The sequence below is a fragment of the Gossypium arboreum genome, chromosome 1, assembly GCF_025698485.1.
Source record: "Gossypium arboreum isolate Shixiya-1 chromosome 1, ASM2569848v2, whole genome shotgun sequence".
NCBI lineage: Eukaryota > Viridiplantae > Streptophyta > Magnoliopsida > Malvales > Malvaceae > Gossypium > Gossypium arboreum.
The window spans coordinates 77,732,996-77,756,823 of NC_069070.1; the positions used below are offsets into that span (position 1 = coordinate 77,732,996).

At 37.8% G+C, this 23,828-nt stretch overlaps 1 non-coding gene across 1 annotated transcript; it reads right to left on the minus strand.

Annotated features, from left to right (window-relative positions):
* Positions 1-16,050: 16,050 nt before the first annotated feature.
* On the minus strand, positions 16,051-16,156 carry LOC128281531 (small nucleolar RNA R71). The gene has a single exon (XR_008271756.1). It is a non-coding gene; the product is annotated as a small nucleolar RNA R71 (small nucleolar RNA).
* Positions 16,157-23,828: the final 7,672 nt, after the last annotated feature.

Below are 23,828 nucleotides of genomic sequence, written 5' to 3' on the forward strand. Positions count from 1 at the left end.
TTTATAAAAATATTGGACATATGTTTGTGGATAATTACTTGATTGGTGAAATTGTTGGGAAAGAGAGAAATCCGGTTGAACCTTGAAAAGATTGGATGATCTGAGATGGTATGTAGCTAGGTCACATGTATAGTCTTGAGTGCACATCATGTGTACAAGAGAGCTACAAGACATTATGATGTGGCTAGGTCGCATGGGTGATACTATGTGTACACCATGTAGACAAGAGAGCTCTGGGATATATGTAGCTAGGTCTCATGCGTGGTTCCAAGTGAAGGACACCATGTAGACAAGAGAGCTACGAGATAAGCTGGCTAGGTCACATGGGTGGTACTAAGTGTTCACCATGTGTACAAGAGAGCCGAACTATATGATGGGTGGAGCTATGTGCTGAAACCACCAAGTATCGAGGATTGATCCAAGTGTTCAGCGGAGACTCTCTATGTATTGCTTTGTGAGTTTTGTGATGAATAAGTGTAGGAACTTGGTTATGTGAATGATGTGTTCCTTAAGTGACCAGGATGTGGTACGGTTATAAACAAGTAAGTTATACATGAGGATGATTTTATGGTGACCTTGTGATCATGGGCCTATACTTGTGATGTATGAAATGTGGTGAAAATGATTTGTGATATGTATGTTAAAATGAGGTTAATACAAAGAAAGTGTGAAAGAGTGAATTACCAATAAAACTGTTTTGGACAGTAGCAGTGACCTGATTTTGAAAAATCACCAAAAATAGTATAAATTGAATTAGAGACTAAATGAGATATCAGATTAAAGATTAATGAGTCTATTTTCATATAAAAGAAACATACAAAGAAAAAGAGTTCTATATTTTGAGATATTTATGTTTTTGTGAGATTGATTCAGAATGATTACGTGATCCCCTGTTTTGAATTTGGAAAATCGCAAAAATTTAGAGAAAGATAATTAGAGTCTCAAAATTATATTTTTAAAATCCATAATGAGTCTATTTTCAAGATAAATTAACAAGAACATTATCCGAGTTCTGTACTGTGAGATAATTATTTTTTAGTGAAGAGAGGTCAGAACTATCAGAAAGTGAAATAGGTGAAATTTTAATGAATAAACTGTACTAATTTGCTAAACCAAAAATTATGAAAATTTTATGGTGGAAATATATGTGAGTCTAGTTTCAGGGGAAATTTACAGATCTTAATTTGGAGCTCTGTAGCTCGAATTATAAATAATTAAGTCACTATGACTCGTGTGGACAGTTTGATGTGAACATTTATTAGTAAATTGTGAAATCGTACTTACAAGAATGCTATATACATTAAGGATGTGGAATGGAGAGGAGGAGGAGGAAAATAAATATATGTGGAATACATGGAAACTATGGTATATGAAATATTGATATAATGAAATAAATGATATGTGTTTATAAGAAAACAAAAGAGAATGTTATGTATCATGACATGTATATATATATATATATATGACTAGTCTCAATGTAATGCTTGTTGGGTATGGAATTGAATTGAAATGTTTCGAGCAAACATGTTATTCTGCTTGATCTGAATCGTGGTATTTTATAAAGATATGATCTAGCTTTAAATATGAATGCTTGATGATTAAGTGAAGATATTTGGTAAGATGATAATCTTGGTATAAATGTATAAGTGGTACTATAATAAACAAGGTAAAATAAGTATGAGAGACACATGTATGATGACATACAAATGCTATGTTTGTGGTTTAATTGAGGATGTTTAATCATTAAATGAATACCATGTTATATGCTTTTGATTTTGTATAAGTGTGTAAGAGATCAAGGTTGACCAAAACTTGGAAAATAGCCTAGGTATATTCCACATTAGCAGAGAGACACGACCATGTGTCTCAGCCGTGTATGGAACACGACTTTGGGACATGGGCGTGTGGAGCCTTAAAGCATGAAATTTCCAAGATTTTTGTAAGTTCTCGGTTTAGTCCCAAACCCTTTCTAAAGTATGTTTTGGGCTTCGTAGACTCAAATAAGGGACTATGTGTAAGAGAATGAACGCTTTGAAATATGAATAAAATTTTATGGCTCGTATTTTAGTTTAATGTTTGTATGTTTGTCTGGTAACGCCTCGTACCTTAGCCCGGCCTCGGATACGGGTAAGGGGTGTTACATGCTCCTAACCAATCACTTGTATTTCTACAAGGTCAAGCACACAAAAGATAAGAAAAATAAAAGAAAATGTAAAAATTTGAAGAAAATTTTCTATGTTACCCCCCACACTTTAGTTGACACATTGTCCTCAATGTGTAGCCCATAAATAGATAAGGAAGGAAGTTACCCAATTAATCATGATCAATCCAATTGTCAAAGGTGGGTGCTTCCTCTTTTGATATTGTTAGTTCAAATTTTTTGTGTCTCCTTTATGTTGGGTTCTTACATAGAAAATTTAACAAAGTGCAACAAAACAAAAAATCTATCTATTATTCCTACTCCTACAAAGTCTAAATTATAATTATCCAAAAATTTAATACAAGTCTTTTAAAAGTGAAAATAAAAAAAAATGTTCACTCCTCCTCCAAATCATTGAGGGGATGAGAACGCCTCTTTTCCATAGGGGCTTTGCCCTATCCTTTGACATATGTTTTGTGGGAACTCCTACCCATTGTAGTAGCATGATGAGTTGGGGTTCGTATGACAGGACTTTTTTGTGTAGAAAATTGTGGCTGAAATGTTGATTCATACTTGTCCTTTGTTCCAGGGTATTCCTGAGTAGTCCCTTCCTCCTAAAGATTAACCTCATCATCTTTATGAGTCAGAGTAGTCCTGAACATATCTGGGGATAATTTGGATAATTTGAAGCACGTAACCCATTCACCTTTGCGAATTCTTGAAGTACTGGTCCTGTTTCCTGTGTCCATCAAATCATTCTGTCAAGTTTTATGTCTATGTCTCCACGAGCTCCCTTTCTATCCTTTGGGTGTGATAAACCGTAATTTATACATATTTTTATCCCATTCTTAACACATTTTATACTTAGGATTTTTCCTTACAATTGGTGAATTCGATGCTCTTAATGCCTTAATTTCATGTTTTATACTTAGGAGAGCATAGGAGAGCGAAAGGAACGAGAAACGGGCCAAAACGGAGGAAATGGGCTAAAGTACAAAATCAACACGGCCTGGACTTCCTCATAGGGCAGGCCACACGGCCGTGTCAATTTGGCAGATTCGAAGCACGATTCACACGGGCATGTAACACAGGCGTGTCACACGGGCGTGTCCCTGCCAAGCCCAAGTTGAGTCCAATTCGAAAAAGGCTAATTTTGGAGGTTTTTAGGAATTCTAAAGCCTATAAATATGCCTTAAAGGAAGAGAAAAAGGGGAGGCACGGAGAGGAAGGAAGGAATTACTCGAAGGAAACCAATTGATCCATCTCAAAAGCCGGTTTCATCATTAAGACTGAAGATCTCCCCTCAACTTCCCTCAGGAGTTTTGGGTTTTCTTTATGTTTTGTATTCGTTATTCTTCTGAGATGTTTTCCTTTTTAGTTATGAACTAAATCCCCTAAATACCTAAGGGGAATGAAACCTAAGACGAATCTTGTTATTATTTTTTGAATTGTATGATAAATATTTAACTTATTCTTAATTATGTGTTCTTGATTCTTGTTCTGATATCCCAGGATACTGATTTAAGATAAGCTCTTATTCAGATGAGGAATAAACCCTGTCTAAGAGTACATTTGTCATAATTAAGCGAAGTTGATTGCACGCCTAGAGATAGGGTGACAAGATTTTGTCGGATTACGATGAAACCTAATAAGGGGATCCATAGATCGAGTTAATGTAACCCTAGGGTGTTAATTAGAGCAAAGTCTCAATTATTCAATCTAGGGATTAGACGTTATTAGTCTTGAATAGGGATAATGACATAACTTAGGGATCTCTACGGAACAACTTAAATGAATAAATCGTCCGATTCAGAGCCAGAATAACAAGTACAGTCTAGGTGGATTTTTCTTTAGGTATTGTCTTAATTCAATCGTTTTCAAAAAGTAATCCCCCAATTCTCTGTGAATTCTTAGATTAGTTAATTAATTAGTTAAAACCAAACCACCTTATTTTTAGGCTATATAATAAAAAGACAGTCATTACTAGTACTTTTAGTTCCTTTGGGTTCAACAATCTGGTCTTGCTAAAACTGTACTACTGTTTGATAGGTACACTTGCCGGCATCGCGATAATAGTTAGTTTCAAGAACGATTAATTATAAATATTTAAAACTTACCTGTCACGAAAATCGCGACCAAGTTTTTGGCGCCGTTACCGGGGAACTAAGATATTAGGAACGCTCAATTTTTATTACTTTAGCCATTTATTTTTCTTGCAATTTAATTTAATTTAATTTTTTATTATTATTATTTATTAATTTACTTTTTCTTTCTCTTGGCAGGTTTTTGTAGTTTATGGCTAGAAGAAATCTGTCAGGACCACTACTTTTTGATGAAGAATTCGATTGCACAGTTCACAGAAACCAAAGAGAAATAAGGCGAAGCTTAAGATACACAGAGAACAAGCAAGAGGGCGATACTCAACCCCCAACCGAAGAGATGGCTGAAAACCAAAACAATCAGCTACCTCCTGTAATTGCGGTTAATCAAAATGTAACACCCCAAACCCGAGACCATCGCCGGTGTCGGACCCGAGGGTTAACAAACCAAGTTCACATGTTTTTGCCCACCAATTTGACATTTCCAGTCAGGCTGGAAAACTGCGTCACTGTCGCCTTAAAATCATATCTCGAGTTTCAAAACTCGGAAACTGGTTTCGTAAATTTTCCTGAATTTAGACTCATATATACATCCATGGATTTATTTCTAGGATTTTGGTCGGGCCAATTGGTACAGTTTATTAGTTAAAGTTACCCAAGTTACAGGGATCGACTGCTCTGATCTTCGCGCGGTATAACTTGAATATCTCTCTGCACAGGGCTTTAATGCTGGTGTCGTTTGTTTCTAATGAAACTAGACTCAAAATGGAATCTGTACATATAAGGTATATCTCCTAATTCTTTTGGATAATTTATAGTGAATTTTTAAAGTTGCGACAGGGAACCCAGAAACCATTCTGGCCCTGTCTCACAATAGCTTTAATATCTCTTAACCTGTAACTCCTATGACCGTTTCGTTTCTTCCATATGAAAATAGACTCATCAAGGTTCATTTACATAGCTTATTCACTATTTGATTCCATTCCTATGAATTATGGTGATTTTTCACATTCACGCCACTGCAGCTGGCAGCATCTGTTTTAAGGTAGGACTTACCTATTTGGTAGTCTCCATGATTCAACTAATCTTGCCATACATAGGTTCATATATGATCATTTTAACCATGCCAATGGCTGATCATATGACCAACATTCCCATTTCCAAACCATAGCCACATCATGACCCCAAATATATATACATACAACCCACAATAAGTCTAAGTTCATGCTCCCTTTTGAGCCATTTTCGCATGGCCATACATACTTACATTACAACGTATTTAACAAACAAGAGGTAGTCCTATACATGCCATCTCAAGTTCAACCAAAATTTATACCAAAATGGAGGCTTGATAGTGTGGATGACTTGACTTCAACGATCCCAAATCCGAATGCCTCGGCGAAATCTAGAAAACTAAGAGCCAAAGCAACGGGTAAGCATTTTTATGCTTAGTAAGTCTCAAGGAATATAATGAACTATAATTTACAGCAATACATTCACATAGCCAAATGCATCATTTCATTAATACACATTCTTACTTCATACTTCATCATTGTATAAGTTCGCAAAGCATCAATCAATTCAATAACTGAAATTCATTAGTCGATTGAGCGAATGTTGCTCAAACACGTCGACTTTCCAATGCACATATAACGTACCTTATCCTTTGGGCTGTCCGAGTGTACTAATTAAATTCATTTCAGCAACCAACACTCACCTCCAGCCCAAGATTCTTCGAATATAACCGGATATAATCACGTGCACAAATGCCTTGGTCTTAGCCGGATAGAATAACTTCATACGAATGCCTTGGGCCTTAGCCGGATATAACCACTAGCACAATTTCCTTGGTCTTAACCGGATATAATTTCAGCATAATTGTCTTGGGCTTAGCCCGATATCATTCAATTTCTCATGCACACATACATCAATAATCATTGGACATACATATTTCATTTTCGTTACTAAGGCTCAAACACAATTAATATCATTAGCATATTCGCCTTGGGACTTAGCCGGGTGGAATTCAAATACTCATACACACATAATCAATAATCATACACATCCATATTTCATCTCACATAATTCAAGTAAGGTCACTTCTTGAGGACTTACCTCGGATGTTGTCGAACGGCTTTTTTGGCTATTCGATCACCTTTTCCTTCCCTTGTCCAATTGTGGCCCTCTTAGCTCTTGAGCTAATTCAAACAAATTCAATTTATTAAAACCTCATTGTGCTTGCTTATGGCGAATATGACAAGGATTTTAAATGGTCATATGGCCACTCTTTAGCTTGAATACACAATGGTCATGCACATTTTATACTACATCAAGCAATTCAATACAATTTATTTGAGCATCAAGGAAATGCTAAGGCCTTCAATAGGCTACCCAAGGCGAATATTCATGTACATGTTGAGGTCAATTTTGCACTTAATACCTCACAAAAACAGCATGCAATCTACTAATTTATGCTTTGCACATTGTGGCCCAAAACTTATAATATAGCATCAAGCACTTATATGTGTGCTAGGCGAATTGTGCTTGCAATTTCACAAGCATTCTTCCACATTTTCTTCTTTAAATCAATATATTCATCACTTAGTTCATAACCAAACATAATGTGCAATCATATATATGCATATATGAGCATGGCGAATTTTCAAGGTGTCCATAGCCATCCAAAACACAAACTTTTAACTAACATGCAAGAAGCATGAATCATGCTCAAGAATGCATCATGGCCAAGTATGACAATCATGCTCCTTTTCAACTTTAATCATGATAAAACAAGAGAAAACTCAAAATCTTACTCATGAGTAGAAAATCCATCATTGCATGCATCATCATCAAGCTTCACACTTAGCATGCAATGGCTTTATCACTATAACAACTTTGGCCAAATACCATTTCCATGGCATACCAAAGATTTGAGCCATGGCTAACATGCACATCAAGTTAGCAACCAAAACATGCATGAAACTCCCAACACAACCTCATACATACCTTAATCTTGATGCAAACTTAGCCAAATCTCCTTCTAGATCTCTTCCAAACCAAGCATGAAGCAAAAATCCTCCTTCTTCCTTAGTTTTGGCTCAAAGAAAGGATGAACAAAATTTTTTCTTTCCTTCTCTACAACTCACGGCAATGGGGTATGCCACTCTCTCACACACATTTTTTTTTCATTCTTTTCTTACCCATGCTTATTTGTTTACTATTTCTCCCTAATGCCCAACAAAACATGTTTCATGACATGTTTGACCCATATTCTTTGTCATGGCGGCCATTACTTGTAGAAAGGGGAATTTGACATGCAAGTCCATTATTTTGCATGCATGCTTTAATTAGTCATCACCTATTTCCTATCGTACTTTCAAAGTTCACTACTAAGTCCTTTCTTATAATTTAGCACCTAATTAATAAAAATCGAGACACGAAATATTTACGCATACCAATTCCACATACAATAAGTACGGAATATAACACTTAATTATTCTTGTGACTCGGTTTCGTGGTCCCAAACCACTCTCCGACTAGGGTCACATTCGGGTGTCACAACTCTCCCCACTCAAGAGATTTTCGCCCCGAAAAGCTTACCGGTAAATAGGTTCGGATATCGCTCTCTCATTGAGTTCTCGGTCTCCCAAGTAGCTTCTTCTATCCCGTGCTTGAGCCATAACACTTTCACTAGCGGAACCCGCTTGTTTCATAACTCTTTCACTTCTCGTGATAGGATACGAATTGGTTCTTCCTCATAACTCATATTAGCTTGAATTTCAATTTCGATGGACTAATCACGTGCGATGGATCGGATCTATAACGTCGAAGCATCGAAGCGTGGAAGACATCGTGAACCTTTTGAGTTCGGGGGCAAAATCAAGCGATATGCCACTTTGGACCGACTCGCTCGATATCTCATATGGCCCAATGAACCTCGGGCTCAACTTGCCCTTACGGTAGAACACGAGTATTTTTTCCAAGGCGATACCTTGAGGAACACTTTATCACCCACGATACTCGATATCCTTACGCTTCATATCCGCGTCGACTTCGACGATCGAAGGCTATCTTCAAACTTTCACGGATTACTTTCACTTTACATTCGGCATCCCTAATCAAATCCACCGAAAATCTTGCTTTCACCAAGCTCGGTCAAAACAATGGTGTACGGCATTTACGCGTACAAAGCCTCGTAGGTGCCATCTTAATACTCGATTGAAATTTGTTGTTGTAAGCGAATTCAATCAACGGCAAATACCGTTCCCATGAACCACTAAACTCGAGGACGCAACATCTTAACATATCCTCAAGTATCTGAATTACCCGCTTCGGATTGACCATCGGTTTGGGGTGGAAGCGGTCTTTGAAATGCAACTTGGTACCCAAAGCTTCTTGCAACTTTTTCCAAAACCGCGAGGTAAATCTCGGATCTCTATCCCCACGATAGAAATAGGCACCCGTGTAATTTCACAATCGAGAAGCGTACAATTCCGCTAATTTGTCCATTGAAAAATCCGTGCGACGGGGACAAAGTGGGCCGACTTAGTCAATCGATCTACCACGACCCAAACCGCATCCTTCTTACTTGCGACAATGGCGGTCCGGATACAAAGTCCATTGTGACTCGATCCCATTTCCACTCGGGTATCGTGATTGGTGAAGTAATCTCAAGGCACCGATGTTCCGCTTTCACTTGTTGACATATTAAACATCTTGAAACAAAGTCGGAGATGTCTCGCTTCATACCATGCCACCAAAATCGGCGTTTCAAATCATTGTACATCTTCGTACTCCCGGGTGGATTGCCATTCGGCTACAATGGGCTTCATTGAATTATCGAAATGAGTTCAATTCTTTGGGACACACAGACGACTTTTGAACCTCAAACAATCGTCATCGTCGATTTGAAACTCCGAGTCCTTGTTCGAACACACGCAGCCCGTTTTGCAACCAACTCGTCATCGACTTTTCGAGCTTCTCGAATTTGGTGTGTCAATAATGGTTTGGCTTTCATTTCAGCCACTAACACACTTGTCGGATCGGATAGACAAGTGCACATTCATCGCTCGTAAAGTGAATAACGATTTACGACTCAAGGCATCCGCAACTACATTCGCCTTTCCGGGTGATAGTCAATGATCACTCATAATCCTTTAACACTCGAGCCAACGTCTTTGTCGCAGATTTAAGTCTCGTTGGGTCATCAAATACTGAGACTTTTGTGATCCGAGTATACATGGCACCTTTCACCAAATAAGTAATGTCGCCAAATCTTTAAAGCGAATACGATGGCGGCCAATTCGAGATCATGAGTCGGATAATTTTTCTCATGTGGCTTTAATTGCCTCGACGATAGGCCACAACTCGACCTTCTTGCATTAATCATAACCTAACCCAAGTAGAGAGGCGTCGCTATAGATGACAAACTCCTTGCGGACTCGGGTTGCACTAGAATTGGGGCTTCATCAAATAAGTTTTCGATTGATCGAAGCTTTTTGGCATTTCTCCGTCCATTCGAACTTAACATCCTTTTGGAGTAAGCCGTCATCGGCGTGGCTATCGTTGAGAAGCCTTTACAAATCGTCGGTAATGTAAGCAAGCCCCAAAAGCTTGAACCTCGATAATATTTCTGAGGCTTCCAATTTAGTATGGCTGAAATTTTATTGGTCGACTCGAATACCGATGCAGATACCACATGACCCAAGAAGCTTACCTCTCTTAACCGAACTCACACTTGCTTGAACTTAGCATATAATTGCTTGTCCGTAAAATTTGCAGCACTAACGCGGTGTTCAAGATGTTCGGTCTCATTTCTTGAATAGACCAAGATGTCATCAATGAACACGACTACGAATCGATCCAAATATGGTCTAAAGATTCGATTCATTAAATCCATAAATACCGAGGGCATTAGTGAGCCCAAACGGCATCACCGAGAACTCATAGTGACCATATCTCGTTCAAGGCGTCTTGGGCACGTCTGAATCTCGGATTCGCAATTGATAGTAGCCCGATCTCAAATCTATTTTCGAGAACACCGAGGCTCCCTTCAGTTGATCGAACAAGTCATCAATACGTGGCAGCGGATATTTGTTCTTTATCGTCGCTTTGTTGTCGGCGATAGTCGATGCATAGTCGCATGGTTCCATCCTTCTTCTTCACGAACAACACGGCGCACCCCAAGGCGAAAAACTCGGGCGAGCAAAACCTCTATCCACCAATTCTTGCAACCGAGTTTTCAACTCCTTCAATTCGTTGGTGCCATACGATCACGGAGCTATCGAAATTGGGGTGGTACCGGTACCAATTCGATGCCAAATTCTATTTCTCGAGCAGTGGTAAACCCGGCAATTCTTGGGAAAACATCCGGTATTCACAAACCACGGGCGCAGATTCGGGTTTCTTCTCGATTCCTTGTCATCGAGTGCGTCGCAAGGTGCGCCGCACCCTTTTCTTACATATTTACGGGCCAACATCGCGATATTACGGTGGCAACCCTTTAAGTCCGTGGACTCAACCCGAATTATTTCATTATTCGCACCTCAAATCGATAGTCTTGCTCTTGCAATTTACAACCGCATCGTGCATGGTCAACCAATCCAAACCAAGAATAACATCGAACTCATCGAATGGCAAAAGCATTAAGTCCGCGGAAAACAAGAACCTCGGAACACTAGGGGACTTTTCTTGCACACTTTGTTAACAAGCACGTAATGACCCAAGGGTTTGACACCGAATTACAAACTCGAGAGACTCAATGGGCAAAGTCTTCTTTGGATGCTAAGGTTTCACATATATAAGAATGAGTAGAACCGGGGTCAATCAAAGCAATTACATTTGTATTGAAAAGAGTGAAAGTACCGGTAATAACATCCGGAGAGGCAGCATCCTCGCGTGCGCGTATGGCATAAGTCCTAGCAGAGCACGAGCCTCGGATCGATGGTAGCATCTCTAGATCCTCTCGACCGCCACCGACATTGCCCATATTTCTAGGTGGCCTACCTCGGCGATGGTAGCACCGGGTTTGCACTCGACTTGCATTCTGTTCATGCATCCTCGGGCAATCCTTCATAAAATGGTCGGCCGATCCACACTTATAGCGAGAGCGATCACGAAACCAACAGCTCCCGAATGCCATTTGCCACAATGTGGACACTCCGTCCCTCTCGGCGATCATTTCCGCCACCGCAATCGAGGTGACTCGTGTGGTCACAGGGGTCGATCGCGTCCTCGTCTAGAAAATCCCAAACGCCTCTAGACCGGCTCGCATCATCTCGAAATCTCTTGATGCTTGTTGAAGAGACTTTCCGAGGACCTCTTTCGAATTCTCCAATCCCCACATCAGCTTTTTGTTTCTCCTTTCTAAGCTCTTGGCTTTACAAGCTCGCTCAACAAGTACTACGAACTCTCGTATCTCGAGAATGCCAACAAACATCCTTATATCATCGTTCAGCCCATCCTCAAGCGTTTGCACATAATAGCCGGACGAAATGCATTCTCGCGTCTGGCTAAGCCTCACAAACTTTCGTTCGTAGTCGATAGCGGACATAGAACCTTGCTTAAGATCAAGGAACTCCCTCGCTTTTGGTCGATGAATCTCGGTGATATACTTTTTGAACTCGGTTAGAAAGAATTCCCAAGTCACTTGCTCTCTAGGCACCACAAGTCGAGTACTCCACCAATAGTAGGCGGACTCGCGTAGCAAGGAGATGGTACACTTTAAGCACTCATCGGTTGTACAGGATAGCTCATCAAGCACCGGATAGTGTTATCTAACCATAATTCGCTCGCTCGGCATCATCATCATCCGTAGCCTTAAATTCAGTGGCCCCATGTTTTGAATCCTATCATTGGGGCTTACGACCTTATTGGGTCGATCACGGAGGTATTGTAGGTCTTGGGGTTGCATTAAATCGGGAATGGAGGTGGTGGAACAGTAGTGTTGGTTCGAATGTATTGATTAAACCATTCGTTCATCACACTATAAAAGGCTTGCTTAGCCTCGTCATTAGGATTGCTGGCCATAGGTTGAGAGTCCTTGGCGCTGTCCCTTTGCGAGGAGCAAGCGCCACACTCTCCACATCATCAGCTATCGCTTCGGTTGGGATCGGGATCCATTGCTATAAACAAACATGAAGTCAAATTGTCGAATTCATCACACTATCGATTCATCATTTAATGGCATGTATAGCTAGACCCCAAACACATCACGGTAGTCCTAGAATCGACTAAACCGTGGCTCGATACCAATAAAATTGTAACACCCCAAACCCGAGACCATCGCCGGTGTCGGACCGAGGGTTAACAAACCAAGTTCACATGTTTTTGCCCACCAATTTGACATTTCCAGTCAGGCTGGAAAACTGCGTCACTGTCGCCTTAAAATCATATCTCGAGTTTCAAAACTCGGAAACTGGTTTCGTAAATTTTCCTGAATTTAGACTCATATATACATCCATGGATTTATTTCTAGGATTTTGGTCGGGCCAATTGGTACAGTTTATTAGTTAAAGTTACCCAAGTTACAGGGATCGACTGCTCTGATCTTCGCGCGGTATAACTTGAATATCTCTCTGCACAGGGCTTTAATGCTGGTGTCGTTTGTTTCTAATGAAACTAGACTCAAAATGGAATCTGTACATATAAGGTATATCTCCTAATTCTTTTGGATAATTTATAGTGAATTTTTAAAGTTGCGACAGGGAACCCAGAAACCATTCTGGCCCTGTCTCACAATAGCTTTAATATCTCTTAACCTGTAACTCCTATGACCGTTTCGTTTCTTCCATATGAAAATAGACTCATCAAGGTTCATTTACATAGCTTATTCACTATTTGATTCCATTCCTATGAATTATGGTGATTTTTCACATTCACGCCACTGCAGCTGGCAGCATCTGTTTTTAAGGTAGGACTTACCTATTTGGTAGTCTCCATGATTCAACTAATCTTGCCATACATAGGTTCATATATGATCATTTTAACCATGCCAATGGCTGATCATATGACCAACATTCCCATTTCCAAACCATAGCCACATCATGACCCCAAATATATATACATACAACCCACAATAAGTCTAAGTTCATGCTCCCTTTTGAGCCATTTTCGCATGGCCATACATACTTACATTACAACGTATTTAACAAACAAGAGGTAGTCCTATACATGCCATCTCAAGTTCAACCAAAATTTATACCAAAATGGAGGCTTGATAGTGTGGATGACTTGACTTCAACGATCCCAAATCCGAATGCCTCGGCGAAATCTAGAAAACTAAGAGCCAAAGCAACGGGTAAGCATTTTTATGCTTAGTAAGTCTCAAGGAATATAATGAACTATAATTTACAGCAATACATTCACATAGCCAAATGCATCATTTCATTAATACACATTCTTACTTCATACTTCATCATTGTATAAGTTCGCAAAGCATCAATCAATTCAATAACTGAAATTCATTAGTCGATTGAGCGAATGTTGCTCAAACACGTCGACTTTCCAATGCACATATAACGTACCTTATCCTTTGGGCTGTCCGAGTGTACTAATTAAATTCATTTCAGCAACCAACACTCACCTCCAGCCCAAGATTCTTGAATATAACCGGATATAATCACGTGCACAAATGCCTTGGTCTTAGCCGGATAGAATAACTTCGCACGAATGCCTTGGGCCTTAGCCGGATATAACCACTAGCACAATTTCCTTGGTCTTAACCGGATATAATTTCAGCATAATTGTCTTGGGCTTAGCCCGGATATCATTCAATTTCTCATGCACACATACATCAATAATCATTGGACATACATATTTCATTTTCGTTACTAAGGCTCAAACACAATTAATATCATTAGCATATTCGCCTTGGGACTTAGCCGGGTGGAATTCAAATACTCATACACACATAATCAATAATCATACACATCCATATTTCATCTCACATAATTCAAGTAAGGTCACTTCTTGAGGACTTACCTCGGATGTTGTCGAACGGCTTTTTCGGCTATTCGATCACCTTTTCCTTCCCTTGTCCAATTGTGGCCCTCTTAGCTCTTGAGCTAATTCAAACAAATTCAATTTATTAAAACCTCATTGTGCTTGCTTATGGCGAATATGACAAGGATTTTAAATGGTCATATGGCCACTCTTTAGCTTGAATACACAATGGTCATGCACATTTTATACTACATCAAGCAATTCAATACAATTTATTTGAGCATCAAGGAAATGCTAAGGCCTTCAATAGGCTACCCAAGGCGAATATTCATGTACATGTTGAGGTCAATTTTGCACTTAATACCTCACAAAAACAGCATGCAATCTACTAATTTATGCTTTGCACATTGTGGCCCAAAACTTATAATATAGCATCAAGCACTTATATGTGTGCTAGGTCAATTGTGCTTGCAATTTCACAAGCATTCTTCCACATTTTCTTCTTTAAATCAATATATTCATCACTTAGTTCATAACCAAACATAATGTGCAATCATATATATGCATATATGAGCATGGCGAATTTTCAAGGTGTCCATAGCCATCCAAAACACAAACTTTTAACTAACATGCAAGAAGCATGAATCATGCTCAAGAATGCATCATGGCCAAGTATGACAATCATGCTCCTTTTCAACTTTAATCATGATAAAACAAAGAGAAAACTCAAAATCTTACTCATGAGTAGAAAATCCATCATTGCATGCATCATCATCAAGCTTCACACTTAGCATGCAATGGCTTTATCACTATAACAACTTTGGCCAAATACCATTTCCATGGCATACCAAAGATTTGAGCCATGGCTAACATGCACATCAAGTTAGCAACCAAAACATGCATGAAACTCCCAACACAACCTCATACATACCTTAATCTTGATGCAAACTTAGCCAAATCTCCTTCTAGATCTCTTCCAAACCAAGCATGAAGCAAAAATCCTCCTTCTTCCTTAGTTTTGGCTCAAAGAAAGGATGAACAAAATTTTTTCTTTCCTTCTCTACAACTCACGGCAATGGGGTATGCCACTCTCTCACACACATTTTTTTTTCATTCTTTTCTTACCCATGCTTATTTGTTTACTATTTCTCCCTAATGCCCAACAAAACATGTTTCATGACATGTTTGACCCATATTCTTTGTCATGGCGGCCATTACTTGTAGAAAGGGGAATTTGACATGCAAGTCCATTATTTTGCATGCATGCTTTAATTAGTCATCACCTATTTCCCTATCGTACTTTCAAAGTTCACTACTAAGTCCTTTCTTATAATTTAGCACCTAATTAATAAAAATCGAGACACGAAATATTTACGCATACCAATTCCACATACAATAAGTACGGAATATAACACTTAATTATTCTTGTGACTCGGTTTCGTGGTCCCGAAACCACTCTCCGACTAGGGTCACATTCGGGGTGTCACACAAAATCCTGCTCCACGCACTATGTATGATTATGCTAAACCTTCTTTAACAGGAACCGAATCGAGCATAGTCAGACCTGTTGTAGCTGTAAGTACTTTTGAACTAAAACCTAACACTATTCAAATGATACAGCAATTTGTTCAATTTGATGGTTTACAGGATGAGGATCCCAACGCTCACTTAGCAAACTTTTTTGAACTATGCGATACATTTAAAATTAATTGTGTTTCTGATGATGCCATTCGTCTTTGGTTATTCCTTTTCTCATTGAGGAACAAAGCTAAACAGTGGTTGAACTCATTACCACGAGAGTCAATCACTACTTGGGAACAAATGACCGAAAAATTTCTATTAACATATTTCTCACCGGCTAAAACGGCCAAATTACGTAATGATATCTTTCGTTTGTGCAGATAGACTTAGAAACTCTTTACGATGCATGGGAGAGATACAAGGACTTACTGAGAAGGTGCCCTCACCATGGGTTACTGCTTTGGCTTCAGGTTCAAACGTTCCATAATGGCCTGAATCCTTCGACTCGGTAAATGGTTGGCGTAGCTGCTGGCGAAACCATCAATAGTAAAACACCTGAAGATGCTTATGAGTTTATAGAGGATATGTGTAACACCCCCATGCCTGAAACCGTCACCGGAGTCAAGCTTGAGGTGTTACTAAACTTATCTTACCTTTTAAACAACTCTAAACCACTTATTTTAATTTTCGGAATAAACTATTTTTCTGCGTTATGGTTGCTTAAAAATTCATTTCTCGAGTTTCAAAACTCAAAATTAAGATCCGTAAATTTTTCCTGAAGCTAGACTCATATATCTATCTACTACTTTTTTTCTAGAATTTTTGAATTATCCAATTAGTACAGTTTATTAGTTAAAGTTACCCCTGTTTAAGAATTCGACTGCACTGGCCTCTACTTACTACGAACCACTTTTATCTCTATAAAAAAATCATATGACTGTACCGTTTATTTTTATTAAAACTAGATTCAATAAGGATTCTAACCATATAAAGTACGCCACCTAGTTATTTTTTTAAAATTTATGGTGAATTTCTAAAGTTGGAACAGGGGATCCAGAAATCACTCTGGCCTTATTTCACCAAAACTCAGATACCCTATAAAATACAAAACCTTTACCTATTTTGCTTATTCCATATGAAAATAGACACAACGAGCTTTAATTTCATATATTATTCACCATCAACCCATCTCTCTAAAATTTCTTGTGATTTTTCAAAATCCCGTTATTTCTTATACTTGAATCTGTTTTTAAGTTACTTTCACATTTTTCTTAGTTTTCATGTGATAGTTACTACTTAATCATACATACTATTAAACATGTATATCATCAGCCACTCTATTAGCTAATCACTAGCAAGTATTTACACATCATTCATTGATCATATCATATCAAAAGAAACCAAGTTCCTATACATGCCATACACAAAACGAAACGTCTAACCATACCAATGTGATTTCTTTGATAGTGTGATCGGGTCTCCGACGTTTCCTTCGATCCCCGAGTGGCTTGATAAAATTTATAAGAAAAAGAAAATAAAGAGAGTAAGCACTAGGATTAGTAAGCTTACAAGCAAATAAATTACAACATTCAACATAATGTCACCTAGCCTCATAAACTTTCTTTACTTCTGATTTTCTACCTTCTTCTCTACTCACTTATCTTCTTTCTTACCTGACCTTTCACTATTCATAAATATAATCTACCTTCCCTTTTGCTGATAATTCACTATAATTTAACGTGTACAATGACCCGTTGAACCACTCGAATACTAAGGATACTAGGGTCGTTCTCGTCTATCAATATCTCGCCAATGCCATGTCTTGACATGGACTTACAAGAATTATTCTGTCTCCAATGCCATATATATATATATAATATGGGCTTACATGGCTCATTCCTGTCTCCAAAGCCATATAAGCGATATGGACTTACATGGCTCATTTACATCTGTCTGTCATCTGTCAACCCCAATATCCTAACATTCCTAAGGTTCAAACGGGGCTTCCTAATGCTTTTTCTCTGTCACTTTGCCTTTAATTCGACTTTAAATATTCAAAGAAAATAAGTATATAAATGCTGGAAATTGACAATAATAATGTAAAATAAAAGAATATTGCATTTATTTACTGTAAACTTACCTCGATACAAAATGTGACTAAACTTTACAATTTAGTCCTTTACTTTTTCTTTTCCCGATCTACTCCCGAATTTCGCTCTTCTTGATCTATAATTGCAAATTTAACTTATTTAATATTCACATTTATCAAAACAGTCCTTGACCCAAACTTTGGAAAAATTACATTTTGCCCTAAACTTTCACATATTTGCACTTTTCCCCAAGGCTCGTAATTTAAACTTCATCCTATTTTCTTATGTTTTATGACATGCTGATCATTTTTCCTTCTATGACAACATCAAATTCACACTCTAACATATACTTATGACTATTAGGTATTTTTCCGATTAAGCCCTTTTACTCGTTTTCACTTAAAACCGAGTAGCACAAGTTGTCTAACATAATTTAAAACCTCATATTCTATCATAAAACATCAAAATAAACACTTTTCACCTATGGGTATTTTTCCAAATATGAACCCTAACTTAAATTATTGCTAGTATAAGCTTTATCGAGCTCTAGGGACTCAAAACGTAAAGAACATTAAAAGCGGGCTTGGAATCACTTACTATGGAGCTTGAAAGCTTGAAACAAACCCTAGCTATGGAGAACCCTTGAAATTTCGTGCTAATGAAGAAGATGATGAATTTTATGTTATTTTTCCCTTTTATTTCATTTAATATCCAAATGACCAAAATGCCCTTCCTTATTAAACTTTCAAAAATTCCATCCATGTCCTATTTTGTCCATGAACTTAGAAATTGGTCAAATTTTATTTAAACCCTCCTAATTAATATTCCAAAGCAATTTCATACTAAAAACTTCTAGAATACAAGTTTTGCAATTTATTCGATTTAGTCCCTAATCTCAACTTAAGCACTTTATGCATAGAATTTCATCACGAAATTTTCACACAATCATGCAATCATATCATGAACCTCAAAATAATAATAAAATAAATTTTTCTACCTCGTATTTGTGGTTTCGCAACCACTGTTCCGTTTAGGCCCTATTTCGGGATGTTACATTTCTCCCCCCTTTAGGGATTTTCGTCCCCAAAAATCTTACTGTGAAGAGATTTGGATCTTTGTTTCACATAGCCTCTTGGGTTCCCATGTAGCCTCGCCTACCCCATGTCTATTCCATAGTACTTTCACAAGTGCAATACTTTTGTTCCTTAATTGCTTTATCTACTAATACATGCTTGCCTAATGGATTCGATACTTTAATCACAAATCCTATAGATTCTATAGGCATACTTGTACTAGACATCAATTTCTTGCAAACATATGAATGAGTTGAACCCGGATCAATCAAATCAATGACATTAATATCATATAGAGAAAATATACCCGAAATCACATCGGGGAAGGATGCCTCTTCGCGTGCACGAATAGCATAAGTCCCTGCAGGGGCTCTAACATCTGGTCTCACAGCCGAATCTCTTGAGGTACCTCTGTTACTTGCTCCTACTCCTGGTTGTGTAACGCCCCGTACCCGAGACAGTCGCCGGAGTCGAACACGAGGTGTTAACAGACTTAATTCATTACTTAAACAGCTCAAACAATTTATTTTTAAAATTTTCAGTCAAGCTAACAATCTGCGTCATAGTCGCTTAAAAATTCATATCTCGAGTTACAAAACTCGAAAGCCAATTCCGTAAATTTTCCCTGAGACTAGACGCATATATCTATTTACTAATTTTTTTATAGAATTTTTGGTCAAGCAAATTAGTACAGTTTATTAGTTAAAGTCTCCTCTATTTCAGAGTTTGACTGCTCTGACCTCTGTGTATTACGAATCAGATATCTCCTTGTACAAAGTTTCAATGACTATGCTGTTTCTTTCTAATAAAACTATACTAAATAAGGAATCTGTACATATAAATCATGACTTCTAATTATCTTTGAAAAATTTATGGTGAATTTCCAAAGTCAGAACAGGGGATCCAGAAATCGTACTGGCCCTGTTTCACAAAAATTTAAACATCTTATAAAATATAACTCATATACCTGTTTTGTTCCATCCATATGAAAATAGACTCATAATTCTTCAATTCCATATATTATTCATCATCTAATTGTATCTCTACTATTTTTAGTTATTTTTCAAACTCACGTCACTGCTGCTGTCTGAATCTATTTTATGGTAAATTTTACCTATTTCATGGTTTTCATGGATTAGCTAGCAATTTAGCATACATAACACCAAATATGATCATGATTAGCCATTCCAATGGCTAATCATTACCAAGCATTTCCATACCACTCAATAACCATATCATAAGACCATATACACAAAATGATTATAATGCTATACATGCCATACTCAAAATATACAAGCCATTATGCCAAGATGGTATACGGATAGTGTGAGCGTGCCTCCGACTGTTTCCGATTTATGGTGATGATTATGCAAATGCTTAGTAAGTTCACATGCAAATAGCAAGTAACATAACCATAAAAGCAAACATAAAACATCATTTGCATAATCATCACCAAGACATTCATATCACATTTTCATTTATCATCTTACCATATTGCTGTTATATCGAGTTTTCAACCCGAGGGTTAAGTACATACCTGTTCAAAGTATCCATTTCACAACACTTACCAATACGTCCCTTTCATCTTGAGTATTCCTCCATTTGAGTAGAACTTTACCCGTTGAACACATCGAATATAATTCGGATACATGGAAAGTTTGCACATAAGTGCCACATATGTAGCCAAGCTACCATGTAACCTGCCCATAAGTGAACTCAGACTCAACTCAACAAGCTCGGGTGTTCGCATCCATAAGTGAACTCGGACTCAACTCAATAAGCTCGGGTGCCTAGTTACATCTCTCGAACTCGGACTCAACTCAACGAGTTCGGACATTCGCATCCATAAGTGAACTCGGACTCAACTCAACGAGTTCGGATGCTCAACCATCCTAGTGACATGTCACTTGTATCCTAATCTATTCCTAAGGTTCAAACGGGCTTTTTCCCTCGATCTCACATTTTTCGTCTTCCATGGAATATCGGAACCGATACTTGTAGCAATTCATATTTATCAAGTAGTAAACATAATTTGCATATTACTCAACATTAACCACAAAGTATAATATTTCACGATAAAAAAATCAGCATATCATATAATTAACATCAATAACTTAAAAATAACAATTATGCTACATTATTTACACATGAACTTACCTCGTATGCGAAAATGGCTACTTTTACCATTTCGTCCACAACTTGGTATTTTCCCCATTTTAGCCCAAATTTTAGTTTTCCTTGCTCTATCATTTAAAATATAGTCTAATTAGGACTCACATTATTCAAATTGACCCAAAATCATATTTTTGAAAAATTACAATTTTGCCCTAAACTTTTGCATATTTACACTTTTGCCCCAAAGCTCGTAAATTAAACTTCAGCCTATTTTCTTATGTTATATGACATGCTGATCATTTTTCCTTCTATGGCAACATCAAATTCTCACTCTAACATGTACTTATGACTATTAGGTATTTTTACCGATTAAGCCCTTTTGCTAGTTTTCGCTTAAAACCGAGTAGCACAAGTTGTCTAACATAATTTAAAACCTCATATTCTATCATAAAACATAAAAATACACAAATTTCACCTATGGGTATTTTTCCAAATATAAACCCTAGGTTAAATTATTGCTAGCATAAGCTTAATCGAGCTACCGGGACTCCAAAAACGTAAAGAACTTGCAAAACGGGGCTAGAATGGACTTGCAATCGAGCTTGGAAGATTGAAAAACCCTAGCCATGGTTTCTCCTTGCTATATTCGGCCATGGGGTTGAAGATGAGCAAAATTGGCTTTTAATTTTGTATTTTAATTCATTTTACCCTAAATGACCAAAATGCCCTTACTACTAAACTTTCCAAAATTCCATCCATGTCAAATTTTTGTCCATAGACTTAGAAATTGGTAAAATTGCTATTTAAGACCTCCTAATTAATATTTCAAAACAATTTCATACTAGAAACTTCTAGAATGCAAGTTTTACAAATTATTCGATTTAGTCCCTAATTTCAATTTAAGCACTTTATGCATAAAATTTCTTCACAAAATTTTCACACAATCATGCAATCATATCATAGACCTCAAAATAATCATAAAATAATTATTTCTATCTCAGATTTTGTGGTCACGAAACCACTATTCCGACTAGGCCCAAAATCAGGATATTAGAGGTTGCCTCGGTGATCTGCCTCTAGTAGGAGCATTTCTGGATCTAGCACTCTATGTTATCTCTCAATTAGCCACCTCTGTACATTCTCGTACAAAATGATCTGGAGCACCACATTTATAACAAACATTTTCGCCTGCCCGACAAGGACCATAATGAAGTCTACCACACCGTGAACACCCTAATCTACCCTGTCCAACATTACCTACACTCGCAGTCGAGGTGTTCTGAGCCTTCGAATCCTTAAATCTACTGCCTCTATTCTGACTAGAATACTTGGCTGAGAAACTGGATCTGGTAGAAAACTCCTTTGGTCTTTTGGATGTAGCCTGGAATGACCTGCTCATCTATCTCTTCTTTGTATCTTGTGTCTCTGTCTCAACTTTGCCTTTTGTTTTTAACAGCTCCTCTGCCTTACAGGCTCTCTCAACAAAAATAACAAACTCTTTTATTTCTAGGACACCCACTGACAGTCGGATATTATCATTTAACCCATCCTCAAACCTTTTACACATAATAGCCTCTGTGGACACACATTCTCGAGCATATTTACTAAGCCTGACAAATTCGCGCTCATAATCGGTCACTGTCATATTACCTTGTTTCAATTCCAGGAATTCCTTTCTCTTCTGGTCAATAAACCTCTGACTGATGTACTTTTTACGAAATTCCTCCTGAAAGAAATCCCAAGTGACCTTCTCCTTTGGTACAACTAATACAAGTGTCTTCCACCAGTAGTAGGCTGAGTCTCTAAGAACTGATACTACAAATTTCATACATTCCTCGGGTGTACAAGATAATTCGTCAAAGACTCTGATAGTATTTTTTAACCAAAATTCTGCTCTTTCTGCATCATCATCTTTTGTTGCTCGAAACTCTTCTGCCCCTTGTTTCCCGATTCTATCAACTGGTGGCTTTTCTCTTATCACTGTACCTGTGACTGGGGGAGCTTGAGCTACATGGGTAGCCTGAGAATCATGAAGGGGTGGAGGTCTAACTACCGGATTCGTACGGATGAACTCGGCAAACAAATCATTCAAAGCTTGGAAGAGAGCTTCTCGAGTCACTCCTCCCTGATTAACTGTTACTGGCCTATTCTCAGATGGCGCTACCCCTTCCGCGGGAGCAGGCACATTACTTTGTACATCATCATCACCAGCTCGCTCGGGATCCATTACTATAAAACAAAATATCTAAAAATCGTCAAGAGTCGTCACACTATCAAAATACAGATATGGCATGTATAGCTAGACTTTTACTCACACTAACTGTTTTGAGAACTGACTAAACCTGCTCTGATACCAATAAATGTAATACCCCCACGCCCGAAACCGTCACCGGAGTCAAGCTTGAGGTGTTACTAAACTTATCTTACCTTTTAAACAACTCTAAACCACTTATTTTAATTTTCGGAATAAACTGTTTTTCTGCGTCATGGTTGTTTACAAATTCATTTCTCGAGTTTCAAACTCAAAATTAAGATCTGTAATTTTTTCCTGAAACTGGACTCATATATCTATCTACTAATTTTTTTCTAGAATTTTTGACTTATCCAATTACTACAGTTTATTAGTTAAAGTTACCCCTGTTTCAGAATCCGACTGCACTAGCCTCTACTTACTACGAACCACTTTTATCTCTATACAAAAATCATATGGCTATACCATTTGTTTCTATTAAAACTAGATTAAATAAGGATTCTAACCATATAAAGTAAGCCACCTAATTATTTTTGTAAAATATATGGTGAATTTCTAAAGTTGGAACAGGGGATCTAGAAATCGCTCTGGCCCTAT